Source organism: Toxorhynchites rutilus, chromosome 3 (genome assembly GCF_029784135.1).
Source record: "Toxorhynchites rutilus septentrionalis strain SRP chromosome 3, ASM2978413v1, whole genome shotgun sequence".
NCBI lineage: Eukaryota > Metazoa > Arthropoda > Insecta > Diptera > Culicidae > Toxorhynchites > Toxorhynchites rutilus.
In genome coordinates this window covers 32774259-32782128 of record NC_073746.1, presented here as the reverse complement: position 1 = coordinate 32782128, position 7870 = coordinate 32774259, and positions in this window count along the sequence as shown.

The window sequence follows — 7870 nt, the reverse complement described above, 5'->3', positions numbered from 1 at the left end:
AACGCTTCGCGTGTGTGTGTGATGAGCAAGAAGGAAAGGAAGGCAGGCTTGAGCCCTGCAAAAAACGAACGCATTGCCAGGGGCAATAAAATTTCGAGGCAAGCGTCATCTAATGATGCACGCGATGTTGGTGCAGTGAAAAGCGCTCGTACTGAACCGAGCCTTCGCGAGTGTGACACCGCATCGAACAACATCGAAGTAGGCGATTTCGGCGCGTCGGTCGAAAATGTAAACGCATTACCCAGGCAGCAACCAAAATCAAGCTTCCCCCGCTGGTGGTGAAGGTGGTCGCTCTTGACAAACTCATCAGCGAATTCGCATCGATGGGTGTTACAGCAGAGTACAAGCTGTGTGGCATAATTCAGTCTTTTTCCAAGCAGTTAACATTGTTTGTTTTCATCAATGCATTAAACTGACGTTATGGCGAATCAGGCGTAAAGGTTGTGCGCCAAAAAATTATTTGAGGAATACCAAGCATCTTGAATGTGTTACTGGAATGTTATAAGTTATTTGGGTTCGCGTGCCAGTCGCAAAACTGCCTTCAACTAGGATTTTATTTGCGCTGATATTGATCATAATGAAGCATTGCTACTGTTTTCGAGGTTGTTATTAACAAAAAGAGTTTATTTCGCTTGTTTAGTCACAAAGAAAGTAGAAAGTTGGAATTTTGTATGTGATTAGATTTCACTTGCCAGTGGCAAAACTTCCTCCACTAAGGGTGACAGCTGCGCTTCTCTCGAGCATAAGAAAGTAATGCAACTTTTTTCGAGACCAGTAATATTAACAGAAGCGTTTCTTTTGAGAATAGCGCAAAATTATAAGAAGGGTTTATATTCCTAGTAGTTTCAAGCCACCAATGTATGGCTCTGTATGCATGCTATGGCGAACGCTTGTTTGGCGCTTGATTTGCGTTGTACGAACGATGCCTAGAAGTACGATTCCTTTGAGACAATACTATTTCAGAGATTATTCTACTAAGCAGTTGTTTCTAAAATTTCACAGCATTATAGAATAATATCCGAAGGTATAAACAAGCGACTTATATAAAATAACAGCGTAGTTCTACGTCAACAATGCGGTCGTATCTTGGACACAACCTCCTATAATTTTTTTTACGCGGGAGATACGTACCTCGTAAAAAACCGTGTTAATTGGAAAATCCGCGTAACAAAAAACCGCGTTAATTGGAAAATCCGCGTTAATTGGAAAATCCGCGTAAAAAAAAACTCGTAAAAAAACCTGGGTGTTTTCAGCAATGAATATGTGTTCTATGTGAAGGAAACATCTTTTTTCCACGTGTTTGACAAAATCATGAACTGAAATTGTGTTTCGAAGTGATTTAAAATTAATCGATTTCCCTCATATATCTCTATATATATAAATGTTCTGTTCGTTTGTGTGCGCGTTGGAAACTCGAAAAGTACGGAACCGATTGAGCTCAAACTATGTTACAATATACAGGGTTTTCCATTTCGGGCTTCCGAAAGTATACAGCCCTGCGCTGACAACCGTTTGACATAGCTGTCAACCAAAGCGTCATATCGTTAGTTGAATGTCTGCCATTTTACAATATGGATCGTTTTAGCATCGCACAACATGTTAATTTTGTTAAATTATACTATAAAAATGATGAAAAACCTGCAAATGTTCTTCGAGCATTACGGACGGATTTTGGTCGTCATGGACGGCCTACAGAGCACACAATCGCTAATGTAGTGCGTATATTCGAACAAACTGGATCCGTAGCGGATATTGTGAAACCTGTGCATCATCGTAATGTGCGTTCGTCCGAAAATATTGCTGCTGTTGCTGCCAGTGTGGAGGATGACCCGAATGTTTCGATTCCTTGTCAAACTCATCATTGTGGCGAATTTTGCATTTGGACTTGCACCTATATCCATATAAAGTCCAACTGGTACAAAAATTAGAGCGTGGTTCAGCGATGAGGCACATTTCGAGCTCGGTGGCTATATGAACACCCAAAATTTTCGTATATGGAGCTCAGAAAATCCACACGTGATTGCTGAGAGGCCATTGTATCCGCCAAAAGTCACTGTTTGGTGCGCATTATGGTCTGGTGGAGTCATCGGGCCGTATTTCTTTGAAAATGAGGACGGCGAGACGGTAACTGTAAATGGTTAGCGCTATGGCCGTATATTGACCGATTTTTTTTGCCACAAATTGAAGATATGGATACGGATGACATGTGGTTTTAGCAGGACGGCGCCACGTGCCATACAACACGACCGAACATGGCCATATTGCGAACGAAATTTGAGGGACGCATAATTTCGCGTTTTGGTGATGCCAATTGGCCGTCCAGATCATGCGATTTGAACCCGCTAGACTTTTTTTTGTTGGGTTACGCGAAAGACCGTGTCTATGCCAACTCTCCACAAACTCTTGAACATTTGAAAGACAACATTCGTGAAGTTATGACCGAGATACCGCCCCATAGGTGCCGAAAAGTCATCGAAAATTACCTGTTCCGGATCAAGGTGTGCGAGGAAGCCCTAGGTGGACATTTGAATGATGTTGTATTTCACACCTAATGGCATAAACCAAACTTTAATTTGAAATAAAAGTTTTATCGAAATTCAAATTCTAAGAGTGTTATATTTCAATTTACTTTCGGAGTTTAAAGTTGGAAAACCCTGTACAATACAACCAAACACATCTAGGATTGTTGTTACAACATAAAAAAAAAATGAAAAATTCAACTCAACCATCTAACCACAATGTGCTACAGCGAAGCGTGGCAGGGTACAGCTAGTTCTAAATAAATTAATCGGATATGTTTTTATTAAGATTTATATTTTTTTTCTTTTCTATGTAACACTCCCAGTTCAGTAACTTCTGTTTCTACAGCTTCAAAACCGACGCAAGTTCTTGTGGTTTCATCAGATGCTGTTAAAAATTTCGAAATTTTACGATCATAGTTGAACCTTTTTAGGTTGCGTTTAAATACGGATTCCATTAAATAAAATTAGACCAATTATGAGTATCATTAGTCATCATCATTATTTTTAATAACTTGAGCTCCAATTTGGCTGAGTTGAGCTAATCTTAATTGTTCACTTTGGGCGCTATGTGCCTTAAAATTACTATAAACGCAAAGACCGCAATGCGTTTTCCTAACACGGACTAAACAGTTTTTTTTTCTATTTCCAAAGCATTCTAACATAGAACTGTTGGAAATTTATCATTTTATATTGCAATATATAGTTAGGAGATACGATTGGTGTAAAAATATCACGAATCCCTCATGAAATTTCTGAGCTAAATTTATCTATTTTTTTTATTTGTACTCACTAAATGTTTCCGAAAACGTAACCCTATGTGTTTTCAATTTTTAAAACAAGACGTTTCAAAGAAAAAAAATATAAGCGCATTTTTGAAATTCAAATTCACTGTGTTTTAGAAAAAAAAAAGAAAAAACAGTGTTACTTATTTACTGTAACGCTAGTAGATGACATAGATTGCTGCATCTTTCCGCCTCAGATCGAATATGAGAAAGCAGGGTATCACGCTACATATGAATGCCAAAATGACTCTCTTTCAGACTGATTCGAACGCTATATGAATAAAATGTGAGATGGGAAAAAATATTATTGACATCAAGACATAACTTATATTGGAACGTTATTTTAAAAAATCTGTAGATTCTGTATGAAACCCAAAAAATCTGTAATCTGTAACTACAGATTCTTGGTTTTAGAAAGTCTAAAAAATCTGTATAAATACAGATTTTTCTGTAGATGTGGTAACTGGTCGTCTATAAACGACACTCGTAGCGAAAAGGTTAAGGCCTAAACTAATCAATATTGAACCATATTTTGATATTTTGGTAGTGGATAGATTGGTTTGCGATTTGAATGTTTTTATACTTTGCGAGTAATTTGTATTAATATTTATTTATTACACTTGATATTTATTTGATGATATTTATTTCATATTTGATGTAATGTAATGTGAGTAAGAAAAGTTAGAAAGAAAAAAAACTAATGATAGGATTTTCAAAGAAATTTGGCTATGGGGATCTAAGGTATGACTTAATTCTGGAAAAGGGGTCTCTTGCCCAAAACAGTTTGAGAACCCCTGATGTAAAGCAACCTCTGAACCGCTCAAAATAACATAATCACAGCAAACGATGATTTAAGATCGTAACGAGTGAAAATTGTAAAACTATACCCCAGTCGTTAATATAGAGTTGATGAAGACGGTCAAATAAAAGTTCAGAAATCGTTTCAAACCCCTGTTTCACCGCGTAGTGATAGTTGCAAAATCGAACACTGTTAATAAAGAGTATCAGTCAATAAATCTTACTATAATTGCAAATACAGCTCCCATAGAAAGGACACAATGAAAATACATACATACATACTAAGTATCATGAATCGAGAAATTAAAGCCTGTCCACGTTAAATTTCGGACACTTTTATTTCAGTGTAGTTTATGAAATATTTCACTAATCAATGAAATATTTCACTTACATGACAGCTGGAACCCTCCTCTTTATTTCGATGTCCAACATGTTTACATTCTTCTTCAGTTTCGTAAAATGGCGTCGAATCAAGTGGAAGTATGCAAACGCATTTTGCGCGAACGGCAGCAAAATCCAACACTGTCGGTACGCGATCTCGCCAAAAAGCTAAAACTGCCGAAGAGCACCGTGTGTAGTGTGCGCGAATCGTTTGACCAGCGCTTAACTGTGGATCAGAAGGTTGGAAGCGGAACAAATCGAAAAGAATGCTCCCGACAGATGGACCGAAAGGTGGTTGCTATTATTGAGAAACATCCCAACCTTTCAGTTAGAAATGTGGCTCGAAAGGTTGGAAAATCAAAATCATATGTACAAAATTGTAAGGAGTTGTATCTAGGACACGACCGCATATTTTCGACGTAGAACTACGCAATTATATTATGCAATCCACTTGTTTACCACTTCGAATATTATTTTAGAATGCATGGAAATTTTTGTAATAGATTATGTTCTTCGTTACAAATAAATTTGATGAACTCCTTTTACGTTTGACATGATGCCCGGGACACCAAAATATGTGAACGGAAGAATTGTCAAACGATCAAACGGTTCTCAAACCGCGAAAGTTCATTCACCTCTAGTATCTGAAATGACGATTTTCCCTGGCTTCTCAGTTTAAAAGTACGTTTTAGGGAAATATATTCCGGTCTGCACAACGACAAGCGAGTGCAAAAGTACTCAACACTAGAGACGTCGGTTAATCGTTCGATTAATTCAAATAATCGAATATCTGCAATTTTATCCGAGTAATTTTGTATCGAATAATGAAAAATCAAAATATGAATACATCGAATAATTATCACAGTAATCGCGATTAATGAAAAAGGAAACAATTTTTTTCAAAAAATACAGTGCAAAATTTAAACTTTGTTTGTCGAAATTCATCGATTATGCTAAACCACTTACGGTTAAAGTATAAAAATAATTCCCTGATGGTGGAGGAGACTGGGGAGAAGAATTCAGCGTCTGCAGGAGTAAATAGCGGAATAGAAGGATGTGATCTAATCTCCCGTACTAAAGTGGTAGTGTTCAAATTCAGAGTGCCAAGGAAAATACTAGTGGCAAATGATTCTACAAAAATACTTCTTTTGAACTAGTAGTTATAGGGACCAAGTAGAAATTTTCAAATAAATCTGCTATTTCAACAACATTCGAAGAACAGGTAGTTTTGAACACAAAGAATTGTATGTTGGTGCAATTAAAATATTTTGCATCATTTGCATGATGTGCTCTTTTTTCAATCTCCCGCAAAAAATCACGAAATGGCAAATTTATCAATCTACTGAATTACCATTCAAAAACTACTATTCTGCATATTCTGCATATTTTTTTTTATTATAAATGTCTGTTCATCTCGATTACAAGAAATAAATATTCGCTCGATTAATCGAATTCTGAAAGACAATTATTCGAATGAATCGATTATTTGGCCCCACGATTAATCCATAATCGAATAAACGAAAAATTTAGACATCTCTACTTAACACCAAAAAATACCCCCGACTTGCATGTATATTTGCAGGTACATTAATTTTGAAGTTCGTGTTAGGGAAACACAACTCAGTGGGCAAAAAATACCCCCGACTTACATCTTTTCACAAAGCGGATTCCCTCAGGCACATTGATTTAGAAGTCTGTGTTAGGGAAACACAGCTTGGTGGAAACAAAAATACCCCCGACTTGCATGTATATTTGCAGAGCGTATTTCCTCTGGTACATCGATTTTGAAGTCTGTGTTGGGGAAACCGTAAATCGGGCCAATCAAAACTTGACAGTTAAGACGTTTAAATAACGCTTGACATTTTACAGTTATTCAATTGTTCATCTCATGGAAAATAATATTTTATTAATTGCGATAGACGCGTATTTCCTATCAATTGATGCAAACATCTTTCCGATCGATTAAGAAATGTTAGAGTTATAAGCATTCGAAATATGGGTAGGATTAGCACACCAATCCGCATAATAAATGTATGGGAAAAAGGTTCTTCCAGTTTTTCTGAATTGAAACCGTTTAGAGATTAGCGAATTGTTATGTATAGCATATCAAACAAATCTTAGAGAATTTCCGATTCGATTGGTATGCAAATCATGAGAATTCGTTCACAGTGAAAGTAGTTATTAACGTTAACTTTATTTCATGAAAACGTGACCTGTATTCTGATTTGGCACCCTTCCTGAAAGACGTAGTTCTACGTCAAAAAGTGAAGCAGAGGCATGGACTGAAGGCGTACAAAGTGAAATAGGTGCCCAATCGTGATGATAAGCAAAATTTCACTGCAAAAAGCCGTGCTAAGGTACTCTACACCCAGTTTTAGCAAAAAAGTTCATGCACCATAATGGACGATGAAACTTATGTTCTCGAAGACTTGAAACAGCTTCCGGGTCTCGCTTTTAATACTGCAATGCGAAGGAATACCGTAGCCGAGTGTTTCCAGACCAAGGAGCAGTCTAAATTCCCCAAAAAGTACTTGGTTAGGCAGGCCATATGCAGTTTTGGCCGAAAATCCAAATCTTTCGTCTCTACCGGCACTATCAACAAAGATATCTACGAGAAGGAATGTCTCCAGAAGCGGTTGCTACAATTCAAAAGAAGCTACGACTATCCAGCGTTGTTTTGGCCAGATTTGGCCTCTTGTCACTATGCAAAATCCATCCTGGAATGGTATAATGCACATGAGGTCTAATATGTACCAAAAACAGCAAATTCACTGAACTGTCCAGAAATTCGCCCAGTGGAAAAGTACTGGGCTCTGATTAAGCGAAAACTATTCGAAACTTAGAAGAAAGCGAATGCCATTAATGATTTCAAGAGGAGATGGAAAAGCGCCGCCGCTAGCATATCTGAGGATACTGTACGGAACCTAATGGCAGATGTTCCCAAAAAAGTTCGTGAATTTTACAGACAACGTAATTAACGTCGAAGTAAGCTTCCCTTGTTTTAGATATAAGTCTATTTTACTGAAATAAACAATCGGTTTTGCTGTATTACGTAAATTTTTGTTTTACTGGCATCATCTTGGTGTCCGATATTAATTGAGTTCCATGTAATGTTGCTAATCAACTCAAACATTTATTTCATACTAGCTAACCCGGCAAACTTCGTCCCGCCCATTTGCTTGATTAATTCTCGAGTAATGCAGAAATTTGTGTTTTATTTGTATGGCAGCCCCCCCTTTGAGTGGGGGAAGGACTGTCTAATCATCATAGAAACATTTATTGCACCCTAAAACTTTCACATGCCAACTTTGGTTTCGTTTGATTGATTAATTTCCGAGTAATGCAAAAAATTGTGTTTCATTTGTATGGCAGCCCCCTCTAAGAGAG